This window comes from Coregonus lavaretus (genome assembly GCF_964263955.1).
Source record: "Coregonus lavaretus genome assembly, contig: HAP1_SCAFFOLD_4134, whole genome shotgun sequence".
Classification (NCBI taxonomy): Eukaryota; Metazoa; Chordata; class Actinopteri; order Salmoniformes; family Salmonidae; genus Coregonus; species Coregonus lavaretus.
This window is the reverse complement of record NW_028165491.1, coordinates 1-26,661: the sequence shown is the minus strand read 5'-3', so window position 1 is coordinate 26,661 and position 26,661 is coordinate 1. Positions and strand designations below refer to the sequence as shown.

Here is a 26,661-nt window from a genome sequence, read left to right as displayed (position 1 = left end):
CTATATGTTGCTATATGTTGCTATGTGTTGCTATATGTTGCTATGTGTTGCTATATGTTGCTATATGTTTCTATGTGTTGCTATATGTTTCTATGTGTTGCTATATGTTTCTATATGTTGCTATATGTTGCTATGTGTTGCTATATGTTGCTATGTGTTGCTATATGTTGCTATGTGTTGCTATATGTTTCTATATGTTGGCTATGTGTTGCTATATGCTGCTATATGTTGCTATGTGTTGCTATATGTTTCTATGTGTTGCTATATGTTTCTATGTGTTGCTATATGTTTCTATGTGTTGCTATATGTTTCTATGTGTTGCTATATGTTTTTATATGTTGCTATGTGTTGCTATATGTTTCTATGTGTTGCTATATGTTTCTATGTGTTGCTATATGTTTCTATATGTTGCTATGTGTTGCTATATGTTTCTATGTGTTGCTATACGTTTCTATATGTTTCTATGTGTTGCTATATGTTTCTATATGTTGCTATGTGTTGCTATATGTTGCTATGTGTTGCTATATGTTTCTATGTGTTGCTATATGTTTCTATATGTTGCTATATGTTGCTATGTGTTGCTATATGTTGCTATGTGTTGCTATATGTTGCTATGTGTTGCTATATGTTTCTATATGTTGGCTATGTGTTGCTATATGCTGCTATATGTTGCTATGTGTTGCTATATGTTGCTATGTGATGCTATATGTTTCTATATGTTGGCTATGTGTTGCTATATGTTTCTATATGTTGGCTATGTGTTGCTATATGCTGCTATATGTTGCTATGTGTTGCTATGTGTTGCTATGTGTTGCTATATGTTGGCTATGTGTTGCTATATGCTGCTATATGTTGCTATGTGTTGCTATATGCTGCTATATGTTGCTATGTGTTGCTATGTGTTACTATGTGTTGCTATATGTTGCTATATGTTGGCTATGTGTTGCTATGTGTTGCTATATGTTGCTATGTGTTGCTATATGTTGCTATATGTTGCTACATTTTGCTATGTGTTCCTTTATGTTGCTATATGTTGCTATGTGTTGTTATATATTGCTATGTGTTGCTATATGTTGCTATATGTTGCTATGTGTTGCTATGTGTTGCTATGTGTTGCTCTGTGTTGCTATATAGTGCTATGTGTTGCTATATGTTGCTATATGTTGCTACAGTGGGGAAAAAAAGTATTTAGTCAGCCACCCATTGTGCATGTTCTCCCACTTAAAAAGATGAGAGAGGCCTGTAATTTTCATCATAGGTACACGTCAAATATGACAGACAAAATTAGAAAACAAATGCCAGAAAATCACATTGTAGGATTTTTAATGAATTTATTTGCAAATTATGGTGGAAAAAAAGTATTTGGTCAATAACAAAAGTTTCTCAATACTTTGTTATATACCCTTTGTTGGCAATGACACAGGTCAAACGTTTTCTGTAAGTCTTCACAAGGTTTTCACACACTGTTGCTGGTATTTTGGCCCATTCCTCCATGCAGATCTCCTCTAGAGCAGTGTCGCTGGGCAACACAGACTTTCAACTCCCTCCAAAGATTTTCTATTGGGTTGAGATCTGGAGACTGGCTAGGCCACTCCAGGACCTTGAAATGCTTCTTACGAAGCCACTCCTTCGTTGCCCAGGCGGTGTGTTTGGGATCATTGTCATGCTGAAAGATCCAGCCACGTTTCATCTTCAATGCCCTTGCTGATGGAAGGAGGTTTTCACTCAAAATCTCACGATACATGGCCCCATTCATTCTTTCCTTTACACGGATCAGTCGACCTGGTCCCTTTGCAGAAAAACAGCCCCAAAGCATGATGTTTCCACCCCCATGCTTCACAGTAGGTATGGTGTTCTTTGGATGCAACTCAGCATTCTCTGTCCTCCAAACACGACGAGTTGAGTTTTTACCAAAAAGTTATATTTTGGTTTCATCTGACCATATGACATTCTCCCAATCCTCTTCTGGATCATTCAAATGCACTCTAGCAAACTTCAGACGGGCCTGGACATGTACTGGCTTAAGCAGGGGGACACGTCTGGCACTACGTCTGGCGGCGTAGTGTGTTACTGATGGTAGGCTTTGTTACTTTGGTCCCAGCTCTCTGCAGGTCATTCACTAGGTCCCCCCGTGTGGTTCTGGGATTTTTGCTCACCGTTCTTGTGATCATTTTGACCCCACAGGCTGAGATCTTGAGTGGAGCCCCAGATCAAGGGAGATTATCAGTGGTCTTGTATGTCTTCCATTTCCTAATAATTGCTCCCACAGTTGATTTCTTCAAACCAAGCTACTTACCTATTGCAGATTCAGTCTTCCCAGCCTGGTGCAGGTCTACAATTTTGTTTCTGGTGTCCTTTGACAGCTCTTTGGTCTTGGCCATAGTGGAGTTTGGAGTGTGACTGTTTGAGGTTGTGGACAGGTGTCTTTTATACTGATAACAAGTTCAAACAGGTGCCATTAATACAGGTAACGAGTGGAGGACAGAGGAGCCTCTTAAAGAAGAAGTTAGAGGTCTGTGAGAGCCAGAAATCTTGCTTGTTTGTAGGTGACCAAATACTTATTTTCCACCATATTTGCAAATAAATTCATTAAAAATCCTACAATGTGATTTTCTGGATTTTTTTTCCTCAATTTGTCTGTCATAGTTGACGTGTACCTATGATGAAAATTACAGGCCTCTCTCATCTTTTTAAGTGGGAGAACTTGCACAATTGGTGGCTGACTAAATACTTTTTTTCCCCACTGTATGTGTTGCTATGTGTTGCTATGTGTTGCTCTGTGTTGCTATATAGTGCTATGTGTTGCTATGTGTTGCTATATGTTACTATGTTGCTATAGATGCATTTGCTGCAATGTCACGAAAACTATATGTGCGCTTCCATGGGGCAGAAGTCAGCGTGTTGTTGTCATTCTGGATGGCCAGATTGCTAGCATTTCATCTTGTTCCTGATACCATGTCTTGTTTTTAGGTGTTTTCACTGATTTCATGTCAATGCTAATATGGCGAAACATTTGCTAGCTAGCTAACAAACAACTGTAACAATGTATTTGAGAGACAACAAGTATTTATGTTTTCAATAAACACTGGAGACAAAATATAGCTTACATGTTGTCAACAATCTAAGCCAACCCTGTCTGTTTTGCCCCACAGTTTCGCACTCGTCGGTTTTGTTGATAAACAACCAACCAATCTATATGTTGCTATGTTGCTATATGTTGCTATATGTTGCCATGTGTTGCTATGTTGCTATATGTTGCTATGTGTTGCTATGTTGCTATATGTTGCTGTAGCATCTCTATAGAAACTGTATAAATGACAACAACAACAACAACCTAAGCATTATCTGTGGGTGCTGGAGCTAGCATTGAGCACCATGCCTCTATGGTGTGATAGGCTAGGTGTGTGTAGCCCAATCCCCGGACTTACAGTGTGTGCTATAGGCCCTGCATGCTAGTTTAAGTGCATAGAGCCTCAACCCTGTATGGTGTGCTATTCTAGGAGGTGAGTTTAAGCATAGATCCGGGAAGTACGGGTGTTGAGGGTTCTGCAGCACCCCCTGAAAAATCAGAATAAAAATAATAATATATATAAAAAAATACACTGGGCCTTTAATAGTCCTGTATTAGCGGATATATCCGTCTGCAGCGCGGGCAAAAAGATTTGGCATGCTAGGTTAGAAGTGGAGCCCCATCCCTCCCTGTGAGTTAGGCTGCGTGCTAACCCTTGGTGTGGAGGGATTTGTGTGTTTAATTAAGGCCTCCTCTCTAACCCAGGTAAGCCAGGGACAGCTGTTGTGACAGGCAGAAAGATAGACAGCTCTGTAATTACACTGGGAGGAACCAGATTCCTGCAGGATGGCTAAATACCTGCTACTCCTACCTCCTCCACACTGCAATACATACAGTGCAATCGGAAAGTATTCAGGACCCTTTACTTTTTCCACATTTTGGTACATTGAAGCCTTATTCTAAAATGGATTAAATTGTTTTTTTCCCCCCTCATCAATCTACACACAATACCCCATAACGACAAAGCAAAAACAGGTTTATAGAAATGTTTGCACATTTATAAAATAAAATAAACTGAAATATCAAATGTACATAAGTATTCAGACCCTTTACTCAGTATTTTGTTGAAGCGCCTTTGGCAGCGATTACAGCCTCTAGTCTTCTTGGGTATGATGCTACAAGCTTGGCACACCTGTATTTGGGGAGTTTCTCCCATTCTTCTCTGCAGATCCTCTCAAGCTCTGTCAGGTTGGATGGGGAGCGTCGCTGCACAGCTATTTTCAGGTCTCTCCAAAGATGTTTGATCGGGTTCAAGTCCGGGCTCTGGTTGGGCCACTCAAGGACATTCAGAGACTTGTCCCGAAGCCACTCCTGCGTTGTCTTGGCTGTGTGCTTAGGGTCGTTGTCCTGTTGGAAGGTGAACCTTCACCCACAACCTGTTTTTTTCGCTTTGTCATTAGGGTATTGTGTGCAGATTGATGAGTAACATTCTTTATTTAATCAATTTTAGAAAAAGGCTGTAAGTAAAGGGGTCTGAATACTTTCAGAATGCACTGTACATACAGAACAGACATACAGAACAGACATACAGAACAGACGTACAGAACAGACATACAGAACAGACATACAGACCAGACATACAGACATACAGAACAGACGTACAGAACAGACATACAGACCAGACATACAGACATACAGAACAGACGTACAGAACAGACATACAGAACAGACATACAGAACAGACATACAGAACAGACGTACAGAACAGACATACAGAACAGACATACAGAACAGACATACAGAACAGACATACAGACCAGACATACAGACATACAGAACAGACGTACAGAACAGACATACAGAACAGACATACAGACCAGACATACAGACATACAGAACAGACGTACAGAACAGACATACAGAACAGACATACAGAACAGACATACAGAACAGACGTACAGAACAGACATACAGAACAGACATACAGAACAGACATACAGACCAGACATACAGACATACAGAACAGACGTACAGAACAGACGTACAGAACAGACATACAGAACAGACATACAGAACAGACGTACAGAACAGACATACAGAACAGACATACAGAACAGACATACAGAACAGACATACAGACCAGACATACAGACATACAGAACAGACGTACAGAACAGACGTACAGAACAGACATACAGAACAGACATACAGAACAGACATACAGACCAGACATACAGACATACAGAACAGACGTACAGAACAGACATACAGACCAGACATACAGACATACAGAACAGACGTACAGAACAGACATACAGAACAGACATACAGAACAGACATACAGAACAGACGTACAGAACAGACATACAGAACAGACATACAGAACAGACATACAGAACAGACATACAGACCAGACATACAGACATACAGAACAGACGTACAGAACAGACATACAGAACAGACATACAGACCAGACATACAGACATACAGAACAGACGTACAGAACAGACATACAGAACAGACATACAGAACAGACGTACAGAACAGACGTACAGAACAGACATACAGAACAGACATACAGAACAGACATACAGACCAGACATAAAGACATACAGAACAGACGTACAGAACAGACGTACAGAACAGACATACAGAACAGACATACAGAACAGACGTACAGAACAGACATACAGAACAGACATACAGAACAGACATACAGAACAGACATACAGACCAGACATACAGACATACAGAACAGACGTACAGAACAGACGTACAGAACAGACATACAGAACAGACATACAGAACAGACATACAGACCAGACATACAGACATACAGAACAGACGTACAGAACAGACGTACAGAACAGACATACAGAACAGACATACAGAACAGACATACAGAACAGACGTACAGAACAGACATACAGAACAGACGTACAGACCAGACATACAGACATACAGAACAGACGTACAGAACAGACATACAGAACAGACATACAGACCAGACATACAGACATACAGAACAGACGTACAGAACAGACGTACAGACCAGACATACAGAACAGACATACAGAACAGACGTACAGAACAGACATACAGACCAGACATACAGAACAGACATACAGACATACAGAACAGACATACAGAACAGACGTACAGACCAGACGTACAGACCAGACATACAGAACAGACGTACAGACCAGACATACAGAACAGACATACAGACATACAGAACAGACATACAGACCAGACATACAGAACAGACATACAGACATACAGAACAGACATACAGAACAGACGTACAGACCAGACATACAGACAGACAACAGACTGTGATAAACACAGCTCACACAGGTCCACAGCTCTACAGCCCACTGCTCCCTTGGTCCTCACATCTACCTCAGCCATGTCTAAATACCTGCCACTCTTCCACACTGCAATACATATACAGCACACTATACCCTCCCACAGACCTACCACTCACCATCCTTTATCCCCCATCGCTCCCAAACATCTCAGAGTATCCATGTTACATTACCTCTTTATGGTTGTGGATTAATCGCTTTCTGGCTTGAGTTTATCTCTCAATAGATATCTTTGTGTGCTACTGTTTGCAGACGACTTTTCACAAATCTTGGATGAATGAGGGATTTAGTCCTTCGATGACAAGTTGTGAAATTAACCAAGTCTTTAATTAACCAAGTTATTAATTAACCAAAGTATTAAGTAACCAAGTATTTTAGCCTTCAGACTAGTATGTACAATGACTGATTGGCTGGTAGAAATACATCTCAGCCAACCACCAGTAAGTGGAAATGCTCCTGGCCTACTGAGGTTCTGGATCCATAACCCCTTCAGGGGACCAGCCTGGTGAAGCTGCCTACTGAGGTTCTGGATCCATAACCCCTTCAGGAGACCAGCCTGGTGAAGCTGGGCCGGGACAGTACAGAGGAAGAGCAGAATATCCCATTATTTTCCCATACATAATGTTCCAGAATGATAACAGTAAAGTTATGATGCAGTGGCTTCCCTATAGGCATCAGTGTTACAAGGCTTCCCTATAGGCATCAGTGTTACAATGCTTCCCTATAGGCATCAGGTGGCTTCCCTATAGGCATCAGTGTTACAATGCTTCCCTATAGGCATCAGGTGGCTTCCCTATAGGCATCAGTGTTACAAGGCTTCCATATAGGCACCAGGAGGTGGCTTCCCTATAGGCATCAGGTGGCTTCCCTATAGGCATCAGAGTTACAAGGCTTCCCTATAGGCATCAGTGTTACAAGGCTTCCCTGTAGGCATCAGGTGGCTTCCCTATAGGCATCAGTGTTACAAGGCTTCCATATAGGCATTAGGTGGCTTCCCTATAGGCATCCGTGTTACAAGGCTTCCCTATAGGCATCAGGGTTACAAGGCTTCCCTATAGGCATCAGGTTTACAAGGCTTCCCTATAGGCATCAGGTGGCTTCCCTATAGGCACCAGGAGGTGGCTTCCCTATAGGCATCAAGAAGTGGCTTCCCTATAGGCATCAGGTGGCTTCCCTATAGGCACCAGGAGGTGGCTTCCCTATAGGCATCAAGAAGTGGCTTCCCTATAGGCATCAGGTTTACAAGGCTTCCCTATAGGCATCATGTTTACAAGGCTTCCTATAGGCATCAGGAGGTGGCTTCCCTATAGGCACCAGGAGGTGGCTTCCCTATAGGCATCAGGAGGTGGCTTCCCTATAGGCATCAGAGTTAGAAAAGACGTGTGAGAGTTCCAACTAAAGAACCACAAATTGCTTTGTGATGATGATGAAGATGAATAGTGATTGTGTCATTCAATTCCTCCCTTAGCTCTGATCTTAATGAGTTTGTCTGATCTGATCTTAATGAGTCTGCCTGATCTTAATGAGTCTGTATGATCTGATCTTAATGAGTCTGCCTGATCTTAATGAGTCTGTCTGATCTGATCTTAATGAGTCTGCCTGATCTTAATGAGTCTGTCTGATCTGATCTTAATGAGTCTCTCTGATCTCAATGAGTCTATCTGATCTGATCTTAATGAGTATGTCTGATCTGATCTTAATGAGTCTGTCTGATCTGATCTTAACGAGTCTGTCTGATCTGATCTTAATGAGTCTGTCTGATCTGATCTTAATGAGTCTGTCTGATCTGATCTTAATGAGTCTGCCTGATCTTAATGAGTCTGTCTGATCTGATCTTAATGAGTCTGTCTGATCTGATCTTACTGAGTCTGTCTGATCTGATCTTAATGAGTCTGTCTGATCTGATCTTAATGAGTCTGTCTGATCTGATCTTAATGAGTCTGCCTGATCTTAATGAGTCTGTCTGATCTGATCTTAATGAGTCTGCCTGATCTTAATGAGTATGTCTGATCTGATCTTAATGAGTCTGTCTGATCTGATCTTAATGAGTCTGTCTGATCTGATCTTAACGAGTCTGTCTGATCTGATCTTAATGAGTCTGTCTGATCTGATCTTAATGAGTCTGTCTGATCTGATCTTAACGAGTCTGCCTGATCTTAATTAGTCTGTCTGATCTGATATTAACGAATCTGTCTGATCTGATCTTAATGGGTCTGTCTGATCTGATCTTAATTAGTCTGTCTGATCTGATCTTAATGAGTCTCTCTGATCTCAATGAGTCTGTCTGATCTGATCTTAATGAGTCTGTCTGATCTGATCTTACTGAGTCTGTCTGATCTGATCTTAATGAGTCTGCCTGATCTTAATGAGTCTGTCTGATCTGATCTTAATGAGTCTGCCTGATCTTAATGAGTCTGTCTGATCTGATCTTAATGAGTCTGCCTGATCTTAATGAGTCTGTCTGATCTGATCTTAATGAGTCTCTCTGATCTCAATGAGTCTATCTGATCTGATCTTAATGAGTATGTCTGATCTGATCTTAATGAGTCTGTCTGATCTGATCTTAACGAGTCTGTCTGATCTGATCTTAATGAGTCTGTCTGATCTGATCTTAATGAGTCTGTCTGATCTGATCTTAATGAGTCTGCCTGATCTTAATGAGTCTGTCTGATCTGATCTTAATGAGTCTGTCTGATCTGATCTTACTGAGTCTGTCTGATCTGATCTTAATGAGTCTGCCTGATCTTAATGAGTCTGTCTGATCTGATCTTAATGAGTCTGTCTGATCTGATCTTAATGAGTCTGCCTGATCTTAATGAGTCTGTCTGATCTGATCTTAATGAGTCTGCCTGATCTTAATGAGTATGTCTGATCTGATCTTAATGAGTCTGTCTGATCTGATCTTAATGAGTCTGTCTGATCTGATCTTAACGAGTCTGTCTGATCTGATCTTAATGAGTCTGTCTGATCTGATCTTAATGAGTCTGTCTGATCTGATCTTAACGAGTCTGCCTGATCTTAATTAGTCTGTCTGATCTGATATTAACGAATCTGTCTGATCTGATCTTAATGGGTCTGTCTGATCTGATCTTAATTAGTCTGTCTGATCTGATCTTAATGAGTCTCTCTGATCTCAATGAGTCTGTCTGATCTGATCTTAATGAGTCTGTCTGATCTGATCTTACTGAGTCTGTCTGATCTGATCTTAATGAGTCTGCCTGATCTTAATGACTCTGTCTGATCTGATCTTAATGAGTCTGCCTGATCTTAATGAGTCTGTCTGATCTGATCTTAATGAGTCTGCCTGATCTTAATGAGTCTGTCTGATCTGATCTTAATGAGTCTGTCTGATCTGATCTTAATTAGTCTGTCTGATCTGATCTTAATGAGTCTCTCTGATCTCAATGAGTCTGTCTGATCTGATCTTAATGAGTCTGTCAGATCTGATCTTACTGAGTCTGTCTGATCTGATCTTGATGAGTCTGCCTGATCTTAATGAGTCTGTCTGATCTGATCTTAATGAGTCTGCCTGATCTTAATGATTCTGTCTGATCTGATCTTAATGAGTCTCTCTGATCTCAATGAGTCTGTCTGATATGATCTTAATGAGTATGTCTGATCTGATCTTAATGAGTCTGTCTGATCTGATCTTAACGAGTCTGTCTGATCTGATCTTAATGAGTCTGTCTGATCTGATCTTTAATGAGTCTGTCTGATCTGATCTTAATGAGTCTGCCTGATCTTAATGAGTCTGTCTGATCTGATCTTAATGAGTCTGCCTGATCTTAATGAGTCTGTCTGATCTGATCTTAATGAGTCTGCCTGATCTTAATGAGTCTGTCTGATCTGATCTTAATGAGTCTGCCTGATCTTAATGAGTATGTCTGATCTGATCTTAATGAGTCTGTCTGATCTGTTCTTAATGAGTCTGCCTGATCTTAATGAGTCTGTCTGATCTGATCTTAATGAGTCTGCCTGATCTTAATGAGTCTGTCTGATCTGATCTTAATGAGTCTGCCTGATCTTAATGAGTCTGTCTGATCTGATCTTAATGAGTCTACCTGATCTTAATGAGTATGTCTGATCTGATCTTAATGAGTCTGTCTGATCTGATCTTAATGAGTCTGTCTGATCTGATCTTAACGAGTCTGTCTGATTTGATCTTAATGAGTCTGTCTGATCTGATCTTAATGAGTCTGCCTGATCTTAATTAGTCTGTCTGATCTGATATTAACGAGTCTGTCTGATCTGATCTTAATGAGTCTGTCTGATCTGATCTTAATGAGTCTGCCTGATCTTAATGAGTATGTCTGATCTTAATGAGTCTCTCTGATCTGATCTCAATGAGTCTGTCTGATCTGATCTTAATGAGTCTGTCTGATCTGATCTTAATTAGTCTGTCTGATCTGATCTTAATGAGTCTCTCTGATCTCAATGAGTCTGTCTGATCTGATCTTAATGAGTCTGTCTGATCTGATCTTACTGAGTCTGTCTGATCTGATCTTAATGAGTCTGCCTGATCTTAATGAGTCTGTCTGATCTGATCTTAATGGGTCTGCCTGATCTTAATGAGTCTGTCTGATCTGATCTTAATGAGTCTACCTGATCTTAATGAGTATGTCTGATCTGATCTTAATGAGTCTGTCTGATCTGATCTTAATGAGTCTGTCTGATCTGATCTTAACGAGTCTGTCTGATTTGATCTTAATGAGTCTGTCTGATCTGATCTTAATGAGTCTGCCTGATCTTAATTAGTCTGTCTGATCTGATATTAACGAGTCTGCCTGATCTGATCTTAATGAGTCTGTCTGATCTGATCTTAATGAGTCTGTCTGATCTGATCTTAATGAGTCTGCCTGATCTTAATGAGTATGTCTGATCTTAATGAGTCTCTCTGATCTGATCTCAATGAGTCTGTCTGATCTGATCTTAATGAGTCTGTCTGCCTGATCTTAATGAGTCTGTTTGATCTGATCTTAATGAGTCTCTCTGATCTGATCTTAATGAGTCTGTCTGATCTGATCTCAATGAGTCTACCTGATCTTAATGCGTCTACCTGATCTTAATGAGTCTGTCTGATCTTAATGAGTCTGTCTGATCTTAATGAGTCTACCTGATCTTAATGAGTCTGTCTGATCTTAATGAGTCTGTCTGATCTTAATGAGTATGTCTGATCTGATCTTAACGAGTCTGTCTGATCTGATCTTAATGAGTCTGTCTGATCTGATCTTAATGAGTCTGTCTGATCTGATCTTAATGAGTCTGTCTGATCTGATCTTAATGAGTCTGTCTGATCTGATCTTAATGAGTCTGTATGATCTGATCTTAATGAGTCTGCCTGATCTTAATGAGTCTGTCTGATCTGATCTTAATGAGTCTGCCTGATCTTAATGAGTCTGTCTGATCTGATCTTAATGAGTCTCTCTGATCTCAATGAGTCTATCTGATCTGATCTTAATGAGTATGTCTGATCTGATCTTAATGAGTCTGTCTGATCTGATCTTAACGAGTCTGTCTGATCTGATCTTAATGAGTCTGTCTGATCTGATCTTAATGAGTCTGTCTGATCTGATCTTAATGAGTCTGCCTGATCTTAATGAGTCTGTCTGATCTGATCTTAATGAGTCTGTCTGATCTGATCTTACTGAGTCTGTCTGATCTGATCTTAATGAGTCTGTCTGATCTGATCTTAATGAGTCTGTCTGATCTGATCTTAATGAGTCTGCCTGATCTTAATGAGTCTGTCTGATCTGATCTTAATGAGTCTGCCTGATCTTAATGAGTATGTCTGATCTGATCTTAATGAGTCTGTCTGATCTGATCTTAATGAGTCTGTCTGATCTGATCTTAACGAGTCTGTCTGATCTGATCTTAATGAGTCTGTCTGATCTGATCTTAATGAGTCTGTCTGATCTGATCTTAACGAGTCTGCCTGATCTTAATTAGTCTGTCTGATCTGATATTAACGAATCTGTCTGATCTGATCTTAATGGGTCTGTCTGATCTGATCTTAATTAGTCTGTCTGATCTGATCTTAATGAGTCTCTCTGATCTCAATGAGTCTGTCTGATCTGATCTTAATGAGTCTGTCTGATCTGATCTTACTGAGTCTGTCTGATCTGATCTTAATGAGTCTGCCTGATCTTAATGAGTCTGTCTGATCTGATCTTAATGAGTCTGCCTGATCTTAATGAGTCTGTCTGATCTGATCTTAATGAGTCTGCCTGATCTTAATGAGTCTGTCTGATCTGATCTTAATGAGTCTCTCTGATCTCAATGAGTCTATCTGATCTGATCTTAATGAGTATGTCTGATCTGATCTTAATGAGTGTGTCTGATCTGATCTTAACGAGTCTGTCTGATCTGATCTTAATGAGTCTGTCTGATCTGATCTTAATGAGTCTGTCTGATCTGATCTTAATGAGTCTGCCTGATCTTAATGAGTCTGTCTGATCTGATCTTAATGAGTCTGTCTGATCTGATCTTACTGAGTCTGTCTGATCTGATCTTAATGAGTCTGCCTGATCTTAATGAGTCTGTCTGATCTGATCTTAATGAGTCTGTCTGATCTGATCTTAATGAGTCTGCCTGATCTTAATGAGTCTGTCTGATCTGATCTTAATGAGTCTGCCTGATCTTAATGAGTATGTCTGATCTGATCTTAATGAGTCTGTCTGATCTGATCTTAATGAGTCTGTCTGATCTGATCTTAACGAGTCTGTCTGATCTGATCTTAATGAGTCTGTCTGATCTGATCTTAATGAGTCTGTCTGATCTGATCTTAACGAGTCTGCCTGATCTTAATTAGTCTGTCTGATCTGATATTAACGAATCTGTCTGATCTGATCTTAATGGGTCTGTCTGATCTGATCTTAATTAGTCTGTCTGATCTGATCTTAATGAGTCTCTCTGATCTCAATGAGTCTGTCTGATCTGATCTTAATGAGTCTGTCTGATCTGATCTTACTGAGTCTGTCTGATCTGATCTTAATGAGTCTGCCTGATCTTAATGACTCTGTCTGATCTGATCTTAATGAGTCTGCCTGATCTTAATGAGTCTGTCTGATCTGATCTTAATGAGTCTGCCTGATCTTAATGAGTCTGTCTGATCTGATCTTAATGAGTCTGTCTGATCTGATCTTAATTAGTCTGTCTGATCTGATCTTAATGAGTCTCTCTGATCTCAATGAGTCTGTCTGATCTGATCTTAATGAGTCTGTCAGATCTGATCTTACTGAGTCTGTCTGATCTGATCTTAATGAGTCTGCCTGATCTTAATGAGTCTGTCTGATCTGATCTTAATGAGTCTGCCTGATCTTAATGAGTCTGTCTGATCTGATCTTAATGAGTCTCTCTGATCTCAATGAGTCTGTCTGATATGATCTTAATGAGTATGTCTGATCTGATCTTAATGAGTCTGTCTGATCTGATCTTAACGAGTCTGTCTGATCTGATCTTAATGAGTCTGTCTGATCTGATCTTTAATGAGTCTGTCTGATCTGATCTTAATGAGTCTGCCTGATCTTAATGAGTCTGTCTGATCTGATCTTAATGAGTCTGCCTGATCTTAATGAGTCTGTCTGATCTGATCTTAATGAGTCTGCCTGATCTTAATGAGTCTGTCTGATCTGATCTTAATGAGTCTGCCTGATCTTAATGAGTATGTCTGATCTGATCTTAATGAGTCTGTCTGATCTGATCTTAATGAGTCTGCCTGATCTTAATGAGTCTGTCTGATCTGATCTTAATGAGTCTGCCTGATCTTAATGAGTCTGTCTGATCTGATCTTAATGAGTCTGCCTGATCTTAATGAGTCTGTCTGATCTGATCTTAATGAGTCTACCTGATCTTAATGAGTATGTCTGATCTGATCTTAATGAGTCTGTCTGATCTGATCTTAATGAGTCTGTCTGATCTGATCTTAACGAGTCTGTCTGATTTGATCTTAATGAGTCTGTCTGATCTGATCTTAATGAGTCTGCCTGATCTTAATTAGTCTGTCTGATCTGATATTAACGAGTCTGTCTGATCTGATCTTAATGAGTCTGTCTGATCTGATCTTAATGAGTCTGCATGATCTTAATGAGTATGTCTGATCTTAATGAGTCTCTCTGATCTGATCTCAATGAGTCTGTCTGATCTGATCTTAATGAGTCTGTCTGATCTGATCTTAATTAGTCTGTCTGATCTGATCTTAATGAGTCTCTCTGATCTCAATGAGTCTGTCTGATCTGATCTTAATGAGTCTGTCTGATCTGATCTTACTGAGTCTGTCTGATCTGATCTTAATGAGTCTGCCTGATCTTAATGAGTCTGTCTGATCTGATCTTAATGAGTCTGCCTGATCTTAATGAGTCTGTCTGATCTGATCTTAATGAGTCTACCTGATCTTAATGAGTATGTCTGATCTGATCTTAATGAGTCTGTCTGATCTGATCTTAATGAGTCTGTCTGATCTGATCTTAACGAGTCTGTCTGATTTGATCTTAATGAGTCTGTCTGATCTGATCTTAATGAGTCTGCCTGATCTTAATTAGTCTGTCTGATCTGATATTAACGAGTCTGTCTGATCTGATCTTAATGAGTCTGTCTGATCTGATCTTAATGAGTCTGTCTGATCTGATCTTAATGAGTCTGCCTGATCTTAATGAGTATGTCTGATCTTAATGAGTCTCTCTGATCTGATCTCAATGAGTCTGTCTGATCTGATCTTAATGAGTCTGTCTGCCTGATCTTAATGAGTCTGTTTGATCTGATCTTAATGAGTCTCTCTGATCTGATCTTAATGAGTCTGTCTGATCTGATCTCAATGAGTCTACCTGATCTTAATGCGTCTACCTGATCTTAATGAGTCTGTCTGATCTTAATGAGTCTGTCTGATCTTAATGAGTCTACCTGATCTTAATGAGTCTGTCTGATCTTAATGAGTCTGTCTGATCTTAATGAGTATGTCTGATCTGATCTTAACGAGTCTGTCTGATCTGATCTTAATGAGTCTGTCTGATCTGATCTTAATGAGTCTGTCTGATCTGATCTTAATGAGTCTGTCTGATCTGATCTTAATTAGTCTGTCTGATCTGATCTTAATGAGTCTGTCTGATCTGATCTTAATGAGTCTGCCTGATCTTAATGAGTCTGTCTGATCTGATCTTAATGAGTCTGCCTGATCTTAATGAGTCTCTGCCTGATCTTAATGAGTATCTCTGATCTGATCTTAATGAGTCTCTCTGATCTTAATGAGTCTGTCTGATCTGATCTTAATTATTCTGTCTGATCTGATCTTAATTAGTCTGTCTGATCTGATCTTAATGAGTCTGTCTGATCTGATATTAACGAGTCTGTCTGATCTGATCTTAATGAATCTGCCTGATCTTAATGAGTCTGTTTGATCTGATCTTAATGAGTCTCTCTGATCTGATCTTAATGAGTCTGTCTGATCTGATCTGATCTCAATGAGTCTACCTGATCTTAATGCGTATACCTGATCTTAATGAGTCTGTCTGATCTTAATGAGTCTGTCTGATCTTAATGAGTCTGATTGATCTTAATGAGTCTGTCTGATCTGATCTTAATGAGTCTGTCTGATCTTAATGAGTCTGTCTGATCTTAATGAGTCTGATATGATCTTAATGAGTATGTCTGATCTGATCTTAATGAGTCTGTCTGATCTGATCTTAACGAGTCTGTCTGATCTGATCTTAATGAGTCTGTCTGATCTGATCTTAATGAGTCTGCCTGATCTTAATTAGTCTGTCTGATCTGATATTAACGAGTCTGTCTGATCTGATCTTAATGAGTCTGTCTGATCTGATCTTAATGAGTCTGCCTGATCTTAATGAGTATGTCTGATCTTAATGAGGCTGCCTGATCTTAATGAGTATGTCTGATCTGATCTTAATGAGTCTGTCTGATCTGATCTTAATGAGTCTGCCTGATCTTAATGAGTCTGTCTGATCTGATCTTAATGAGTCTGCCTGATCTTAATGAGTCTGTCTGATCTGATCTTAATGAGTCTGCCTGATCTTAATGAGTCTGTCTGATCTGATCTTAATGAGTCTACCTGATCTGATCTTAATGAGTATGTCTGATCTGATCTTAATGAGTCTGTCTGATCTGATCTTAACGAGTCTGTCTGATTTGATCTTAATGAGTCTGTCTGATCTGATCTTAATGAGTCTGCCTGATCTTAATTAGTCTGTCTGATCTGATATTAACGAGTCTGTCTGATCTGATCTTAATGAGTCTGTCTGATCTGATCTTAATGAGTCTGCCTGATCTTAATAAGTATGTCTGATCTTAATGAGTCTCTCTGATCTGATCTCAATGAGTCTGTCTGATCTGATCTTAATGAGTCTGTCTGATCTGATCTTAATTAGTCTGTCTGATCTGATCTTAATGAGTCTCTCTGATCTCAATGAGTCTGTCTGATCTGATCTTAATGAGTCTGTCTGATCTGATCTTACTGAGTCTGTCTGATCTGATCTTAATGAGTCTGCCTGATCTTAATGAGTCTGTCTGATCTGATCTTAATGAGTCTGCCTGATCTTAATGAGTCTGTTTGATCTGATCTTAATGAGTCTCTCTGATCTGATCTTAATGAGTCTGTCTGATCTGATCTCAACGAGTCTACCTGATCTTAATGCGTCTACCTGATCTTAATGAGTCTGTCTGATCTTAATGAGTCTGTCTGATCTTAATGAGTCTACCTGATCTTAATGAGTCTGTCTGATCTTAATGAGTCTGTCTGATCTTAATGAGTATGTCTGATCTGATCTTAACGAGTCTGTCTGATCTGATCTTAATGAGTCTGTCTGATCTGATCTTAATGAGTCTGTCTGATCTGATCTTAATGAGTCTGTCTGATCTGATCTTAATTAGTCTGTCTGATCTGATCTTAATGAGTCTGTCTGATCTGATCTTAATGAGTCTGCCTGATCTTAATGAGTCTGTCTGATCTGATCTTAATGAGTCTGCCTGATCTTAATGAGTCTCTGACTGATCTTAATGAGTATCTCTGATCTGATCTTAATGAGTCTCTCTGATCTTAATGAGTCTGTCTGATCTGATCTTAATTATTCTGTCTGATCTGATCTTAATTAGTCTGTCTGATCTGATCTTAATGAGTCTGTCTGATCTGATATTAACGAGTCTGTCTGATCTGATCTTAATGAATCTGCCTGATCTTAATGAGTCTGTTTGATCTGATCTTAATGAGTCTCTCTGATCTGATCTTAATGAGTCTGTCTGATCTGATCTGATCTCAATGAGTCTACCTGATCTTAATGCGTATACCTGATCTTAATGAGTCTGTCTGATCTTAATGAGTCTGTCTGATCTTAATGAGTCTGATTGATCTTAATGAGTCTGTCTGATCTGATCTTAATGAGTCTGTCTGATCTTAATGAGTCTGTCTGATCTCAATGAGTCTGTCTGATCTGATCTTAATGAGTCTGTCTGATCTTAATGAGTCTGTCTGATCTTAATGAGTATGCTTGATCTTAATGAGTCTGTCTGATCTCAATGAGTCTGTCTGATCTGATCTTAATGAGTCTGTCTGATCTTAATGAGTCTGTCTGATCTTAATGAGTCTGCCTGATCTTAACCCTAACCCTAACCCTTACCTTTACTCTTACCTTAACACTAAACCTAACCTTAACCCTAACCTTAACCCAAAAACCTAACCTTAACCCTAACCCTAGCTGCTAACCCTAACCCTAAAACGAATTCTAGCTCCTAACCCTAACCCTTAACGTAATTCTAACCCTAACACTAAGTCTAACCTTAACTCTAAACCCCCTAGAAATAGCATTTGACCTCGTGGGGACTAACAAAATGTCCCCAGTTTATCAAATTGCTGTTTGTTTACTATTCTTGTGGGGACTTCTGGTCCCCACAAGAATAGTTAAACATGTCCACACACACACACACACACACACACACACACACACACACACACACACACACACTGGAGGTTGACAAAGTCGTTGGGTTGTCCAGTAAACATCTCAGTTAAGGAGCAGAGTGGAATCTGGATGTTCAGTGGCATTCTAGAGTGTTCCGCAGTGCAACGGTACTGTAGGAGGAAACCCAGATTCCCTTTGGGCACCCAGTCTACCGGATCTGAGTCACTGACAAACCATCTCCTCTCCCAGAGCAGCCTAGCTTCCCTATCGCCTTCCTTCCTGTTCCCGCCAAGCTGCCCTGTCCCAAACACGATAATAACACGAGGGAGGGAAGGAGGGAGAGAGAGAGAGAGAGAGAGAGAACAAGTGACAGAGCAGTGAAGGGAGAACCCAACACTCAAGTTACAGGAAACCCCCTATCCCTGAGGGAGAGAGAGAGCAGAGAGAAAGAGAAAGAGTAAGAGAGCACTTAATTTCCCCTCTTCCCCCTCTTCTACCCCCATTAGTGATACTCTGTTCTTTGGTGTTCATCTCAGCAGAACAGAATTCCCTGTCTTTAGTATTTGATCTTCCTGTTGGTCTCTGTTCACTGCTCAAAACAGGACATCTATCTAACCTTTACTCCGTATTTAGAGACAGGACATCTATCTAACCCTAACTCCGTATTTAGAGACAGGACATCTATCTAACCCTAATTCCGTATTTAGAGACAGGACATCTATCTAACCCTAACTCCGTATTTAGAGACAGGACATCTATCTAACCTTAACTCTGTCTTTAGAGACAGGACATCTATCTAACCCTAACCTTAACTCTGTCTTTAGAGACAGGACATCTATCTATCCCTAACCCTAACTCTGTATTTAGAGACAGGACATCTATCTAACCCTAACCCTAACTCTGTATTTAGAGACAGGACATCTATCTAACCCTAACCCTAACTCTGTCTTTAGAGACAGGACATCTATCTAACCCTAACTCCGTATTTAGAGACAGGACATCTATCTAACCCTAACCCTAACTCCGTATTTAGAGACAGGACATCTATCTAACCCTAACCTTAACTCTGTCTTTAGAGACAGGACATCTATCTAACCCTAACTCCGTATTTAGAGACAGGACATCTATCTAACCCTAACCTTAACTCTGTCTTTAGAGACAGGACATCTATCTAACCTTAACTCCGTATTTAGAGACAGGACATCTATCTAACCCTAACTCTGTATTTAGAGACAGGACATCTATCTAACCCTAACTCTGTCTTTAGAGACAGGACATCTATCTAACCCTAACCCTAACTCTGTCTTCATAAGTAGTTGGTAAAAGGACGAGATCGGGGAAACAAATAGAGGATGGCTGAGCAGAGAAGATAAAAAGAAGAAGGGGAAATAACACTAAGATGAACAACACAAGAATAAACATGTAACCACACAGAACCTGTGGGGCGGCAGGCAGCTTAGTGGGTAAGAGCGTTGTGCCAGTAACCGACAGGTCGCTGGTTCTAATCCCCGAGCCGACTAGGTGAAAAATCTGTCGATGTGCCCTTGAGCAAGGCACTTAACCCTAATTGCTCCTGTAAGTCGCTCTGTCTAAGAGTGTCCGCTAAATGACTTTAAAATAATTAAAACCAACGATACCAGGAACACTACACTAATACAGCAGAAAAATACCAGGAGGGAAAGGCAGGCGTCAGATGCAACACAACACATTCTGAAGGCTGATTAAACTGGTGATCTGTGCTCATTAATCGCTGCCTGAAGATGTTTGTTAACGGAACGTGTTGTGTTAATCACTCTACACATGTTGAGAGAATTTATTGGTACAAGGGTTCAATAGCAATCAATCGTAGAGAGTGGAGGCTGTTTTGAATTACAGGTTGAGTTTTGGCATATGTTAATAATATGTTAATACGTGGATGTAAGACCCAGTGTTCCTCCCTTGAGTGTGTGCATATATATGTGTGTGTGTATTTAATGTGTGTGTGTATTTAATGTGTGTGTGTGCATGTGTGTTTGTATATATATGTGTGTGTATGTGTGTGTGTGTGTGTGTGTGAATGTGTGTGCGTGTGTATATGTGTGTGTGTGTGTATATGTGTGTGTGTGTATATATGTGTGTGTGTGTGTGTGTGTATGTGTGTTTGTGTATACAAAGTCTTCAACCTTAGTGTGTACATGTACAGTTGAAGTGGGGAAGTTTACATACACCTTAACCAAATACATTTAAACTCAGTTTTTCACAATTCCTAACATTTAATCCTAGTAAACATTCCCTGTTTTAGGTCAGTTAGGATCACCACTTTATTTGAAGAATGTGAAATGTCAGAATAATAGTAGAGAGAATGATTTATTTCAGCTTTTATTTCTTTCATCACATTCCCAGTGGGTCAGAAGTTTACATACACTCAATTAGTATTTGGTAGCATTGCCTTTAAATTGTTTAACTTGGGTCAAACGTTTCGGGTAGCCTTCGACAAGCTCCCCACAATAAGTTGGGTGAATTTTGGCCCATTCCTCCTGACAGAGCTGGTGTAACTGAGTCAGGTTTGTAGGCCTCCTTGCTCGCACACGCTTTTTCAGTTCTGACCACACATTTTCTATAGGATTGAGGTCAGGGCTTTGTGATGGCCACTCCAATACCTTGACTTTGTTGTCCTTAAGCCATTTTGCCACAACTTTGGAAGTATGCTTGGGGTCATTGTCCATTTGGAAGACCCATTTGCGACCAAGCTTTAACTTCCTGACTGATGTCTTGAGATGTTGCTTCAATATATCCACCTAATTTTCCTTCCACATGATGCCCTCTATTTTGTGAATTGCACCAGTCCCTCCTGCAACAAAGCACCCCCACAGCATGATGCTGCCACCCCCGTGCTTCACGGTTGGGATGGTGTTCTTCGGCTTGCAAGAAACCCCCTTTTTCCTCCAAACATAACGATGGTCATTATGGCCAAACAGTTCTATTTTTGTTTCATCAGACCAGAGGACATTTCTCCAAAAAGTACGATCTTTGTCCCCATGTGCAGTTGCAAACCGTAGTCGGGCTTTTTTATGGCGGTTTTGGAGCAGTGGCTTCTTCCTTGCTGAGCGGCCTTTCAGGTTATGTCGATATAGGACTTGTTTTACTGTGGATATAGATACTTCAGTACCTGTTTCCTCCAACATCTTCACAAGGTCCTTTGCTGTTGTTCTGGGATTGATTTGCACTTTTCACACCAAAGTACGCTCATCTCTAGGAGACAGAACGCGTCTCCTTCCTGAGTGGTATGACGGCTGCGTGGTCCCATGGTGTTTATACTTGCGTACTATTGTTTATACAGATAAACATGGTACCTTCATGGGTTTGGAAATTGCTCCCAAGGATGAACCAGACTTGTGGAGGTCTACAATTTTTTTTAATGAGGTCTTGGCTTTCTTTTGATTTTCCTATGATGTCAAGCAAAGAGGCACTGAGTTTGATGGTAGGCCTTAAAATACATCCACAGGTACACCTCCAATTGACTCAAATTATGTAAATTAGCCTATCAGAAGCTTCTAAAGCCATGACATCATTTTCTGGAATTTTCCAAGCTGTTTAAAGGCACAGTCAACTTAGTGTATGTAAACTTCTGACCCACTGGAATTGTGATACAGTAAATTATAAGTGAAATAATCTGTTTGTAAACAATTGTTGGAAAAATTACTTGTGTCATGCACAAAGTAGATGTCCTAACCGACTTGCCAAAACTATAGTTTGTTAACAAGACATTTGTGGAGTGGTTGAAAAACAAGTTTTAATGACTCCAACCTAAGTGTACGTAAACCTCCGACTTCAACTGTATGTGTGTATGTGTATATACATTAGCAGTCAAAAGTTTGGACACACCTTCTCATTCAAGGGTTTTTCTTAATTTGTACTATTTTCTACATTGTAGAATAATAGTGAAAACATAAAAACTATGAAATAACACATATGGAATCATGTAGTAACCAGAAAAGTGTTCAACAAATATGTTTATATTTGAAATTCTTCAAAGTAGCCACCCTTTGCCTTGATGACAGCTTTGCACACTCTTGGCATTCTCTCAACAAGCTTCATGAGGTAGTCACCTGTAACGCATTTCAATTAACAGGTGTGCCTTGTTAAAAGTTCATTTGTGGAATTTCTTTTTTTCTTAATGCATTTGAGCCTATCAGTTGTGTTGTGACAGAAGATAGCCCTATTTGGTAAAAGACCAAGTCCATATTATGGCAAGAACAGCTCAAATAAGCAAAGAGAAACGACAGTCCATTACTTTAAGACATGAAGGTCAGTCAATCCGAACATTTCAAGAACTTTGAAAGTTTCTTCAAGTGCAGTCGCAAAAACCATCAAGCGCTATGATGAAACTGGCTCTCATGAGGACCGCCACAGGAAAGGAAGACTCAGAGTTACCTCTGCTGCAGAGGATAAGTTCATTAGTGTTACCAGCCTCAGAAATTGCACCCCAAATAAATGCTTCACAGAGTCCAAGTAACAGACACATCTCAACATCAACTGTTCAGAGGAGACGGCGTGAATCAGGTCTTCATGGTCAAATTGCTGCTAAGAAACCAATGCTAAAGGACACGAATAAGAAGAAGAGACTTGCTTGGGCCAAGAAACACGAGCAATGGACATTAGACTGGTGGGAAAGTTGTCCTTTGGTGTGTTGAGTCCAAATTTGAGATTTTTGGTTCCAACCGCTGTGTCTTTGTGAGATGCAGAGTAGGTGAACGGATGATCTCCGCATGTGTGGTTCCCACCGTGAAGCATGGAGGAGGAGGTGTGATGGTGTGGGGGTGCTTTGCTGGTGACACAGTCTGTGATTTATTTATAATTAAATTCACACTTAACCAGCATGGCTACCACAGCATTCTGCAGCGATACGCCATCCATCCCATCTGGTTTGCGCTTAGTGGGACTATCATTTGTTTTTCAACAGGACAATGACCCGACACACCTCCAGGCTGTGTAAGGGCTATTTGACCAAGAAGGAGGGTGATGGAGTGCAGCATCAGATGACCTGGCCTCCACAATCACCCAACCTCAACCTAATTGAGATGGTTTGGGATGAGTCGGACCGCAGAGTGAAGGAAAAGCAGCCAACAACTGCGGGAACTCCTTCAAGACTGTTGGAAAAGCATTCCAGGTGAAGCTGAACGAGAGAATGCCAATCGTGTGCAAAGCTGTCATCAAGGCAAAGGGTGTCTACTTTGAAGAATTTAAAATCTAAAATATATTTTGATTTGTTTAACACTTTTTTGGTTACTACATGATTCCATATGTGTTATTTCATAGTTTTGATGTCTTCACTATTATTCTACAATGTAGAAAATAGTAAAAAATAAAGGAAGACCCTTGAATGAATAGGTGTGTCCAAACATTTGACTGGTACTGTGTGTGTGTGTGTGTGTGTGTATATGTATGTGTGTGTGTCTTTGTGTAGTAATTACACAGGTGTGTATGCACGATAGATCTGAGGTCAGTCTCGAGTCTGTGTATGTATTTGATAGTGTGCGTGTGTCATTCTCTGTACTCACCCTGCTTCATGGTAAACTTGTGGACCTCCTTAGCGAAGTACTCCTCCTCCTCCTGAGTGTGTGTGGTGGGCGGTGGCTGCAGTTGCTTCTCCTCACTGAGCTCCACGGTGCTGTTATAGAGAGAGAGCAGCGCTACAGGATCTCCGTCCCCACTCCTGACTGCTCCTCCTTGGGCTCCTTGGCATCCTCAGCTTGGAGAGGATCTGTCCCCTGATCGCCTGCGATGCGTTTCTTCTTAACCAGCTCCAGGTCCAGAGTCTTACAGGTGGACATGCTGCTCACTCTCCCTGCCATGTACAGCGCCCCCAGGCACGCCAGGGCTAAACACACCAGTCTCATGTGCTACCTGTCAGTCTGTCCGTCTGTCTGTCTGCTTCTCAACACCTTTCTGCTTCAGTTCTCTCTCTCTCTGTCTCTCTCTCTCTCTCTCTCTCTCTCTCTTCTCTCTCTCTCTCTCTCTCTCTCTCTCTCTCTCTCTCTCTCTCTCTCTCTCTCTCTCTCTGTCTCTCTCTGTCTCTCTCTCTCTCTCTCTCTCTCATCTCTCTCTCGTCTCTCTCTCTCTCTCTCTCTCTGTCTCTCTCTCTCTCTCTCTCTCTTCCCTCTCTCCCTCTCTCCTCCCTCTCTCCCTCCCTCCCTCCCTCCCTCCCCCTCAGGGAACAGTGAATCAGTCAGAGTGGAAGTGTTACTGACGCAAGGTGTTTACAGACCAGAACAATTAAAGGTCTGTGGTGGTGAAGAGAAGAGTGTCCCTCAGCCTAATGCTTCACACTGCTGCGGTTACTGGTGTTATGTTATTGCTGTCACTGGTGTGAAAATCACCCAAGTCTCCTCTGAGCAAGAAGGGGAGAACCCCAACAGACAGACAGGCAGACAGACAGACAGACAGCTGTGACTCAGCCTCAGGTAGGGTTAGTTTTAGTTTTCTCTTTACAAGCTCTCAGAGAGTTACAGAGGACAACTGACTGGTCACACGACACAACAGACTGACAGAACACAGCTCACTCTCTCTGACTGACTGACTAATTGACTCACACCAAGGCTTCCCTTTCACTGTTTATCTTGCCATGTCTGCTTCACTCTCCACCAGTCCTATCTCTTCTCTGCTCTTCTCTGGTCTCTTTGAATCTACCATCTGCTGTCACTGAGTCTGTTTAAACAGCCCAACCCTGTCCTGTAGCTACTAACACACACAACACATACTGCTCTGCCTGCGCTGTGTTCCTCTGAAGGTTTCTAACAAAGAGAAACAGGCAACAGGGCTGTGTTAGAGAACAGGACTGAGGCTGAACTGAACCTGTTTCAACAAGACAGTATTTGATTCTATAACCAGCAGAAAGACAAGTAGAGAAGTTCACAACACCCCACTAGTTGACCATAGAAAATGACTCGACACATAAACCAGGATGGATCTCTCAGACTATCACATGAACACAAAACACTCTCTAACCAAGCCTGTTGGCAGGAAAGGAGTAAAAACAGTTGAGCAGCTTCTCTATGAAAATAGAGCCTCCCCGTCTCCTATCACCCTCTCCTATCACCCTCTCCTATCACCCTCTCCTGAGCAAATGAAAGAAAGGAAATAAATGAACAGACCAGACCAGCGCGCGTCGTTGGGAGGGTGAATGACGGTACCAGCCCGAGCCTGCCACAGTGACCGGATTGCAGTGTCTCTTTTCGTCCTCTCTCTCTCTTTACATACTCTTATCTATCTATCTCTCTCTTTATGCTCTCGCTCTCTTGTCCTCTCTGCTGCTTCTCGCTAGGAGGGAAAATGTTTCTCTCATCTTCGCTCTTAGTCCTCTGTCAGAACAAGCGTTTTACTCCCTCCTTCTAACTCTCCCCCTATCCCCCCCCCTCTCTCTCTCTCTCTCTCTCTCTCTCTCTCTCTCCTCTCTCTCTCTCTCTTGCTCCTCTCTTTTCACCAGCACCTTCTCTGTCTCTGCAAGTCAGAGCTTGCTGGTGACAAAATGATTTGTGTTCCACTAACATCTAAGACTCTCCCTGTTCTCTCTGTCTCTCGCTCTCTCTCTTGTATATTTTTTCTGGTCCTGTTACTTCTCTAATAGAACGTATTTTTCCGCCCAGGAAATGAGGTTAACGGCTGCTGTGTAAAACATCTGCTGTTAAAGAGACTGCTGTTGCCTGTATATCTCTCTCTACCTCTGTCTTCGTACACTCTTAGAATAAAGTGTTCCAAAATACTTTTTGTGCTGTCCCCATAGGATAACCCTTTTTGGTTCCAGGTAGAACCCCTTTTAGTTCCAGCAAGAACTATTTTGGGTTCCATGTAGAACCCTCTGTGTAATGGGTTCTACATGGAACTCAAAGGATTCTACTTGGAACCAAAAGGGTTCTCCTATGGGAACAGCCAAATAACCCTTTTAGGATAAGCGTGTACCTCTCTCTCTTCATCTCTCTCTCTCTCTCTCTCTCTCTCTCTCTCTCTCTCTCCTCTCTCTCTCTCTCTCTCTCTCTCTCTCTCTCTCTCTCTCTCTCTCTCTCTCTCTCCTCTCTCCTCTCTCTCTCTCTCTCTCTCTCTCTCTCTCTCTCTCTCTCTCTCTCTAACCCCCCCCCTCCCAAACACACAGTCTCTTAACTGTCTGGCAATGTGGTAGTGCTGATGGACATGTCAACAATGTTTGCATGGCACCAGTGTCTGGCCAGCTGACCACCTGTATTCACCTAGTGCCAGTGGAGATGATAGACTGCCAGGCATAGAGAGAGAGAGCTGCTCCACTCAGACCAACCGACTGACAGACAGACAGACAGACTGAGCTAAAAGTAGAGCAGTGAATTCACTGTCTGTGTCTCCATTATAACAACAGGAAGAAAGACAGTTA

The 26,661-nt window shown here is 41.0% G+C and overlaps 1 pseudogene across 1 annotated transcript in view; it reads right to left on the bottom strand.

Moving 5' to 3' along the window:
- LOC311115798 (transforming growth factor beta-1 proprotein-like) overlaps positions 1–24,254 on the bottom strand; it is a 43,995-nt pseudogene extending 19,741 nt beyond the window's left edge. Inside the window, exon 1 of the transcript XR_014615393.1 lies at positions 23,822–24,254. The product of XR_014615393.1 is annotated as a transforming growth factor beta-1 proprotein-like (transcript). The remainder of the gene's footprint in view (positions 1–23,821) is intronic.
- Positions 24,255–26,661: the final 2,407 nt, after the last annotated feature.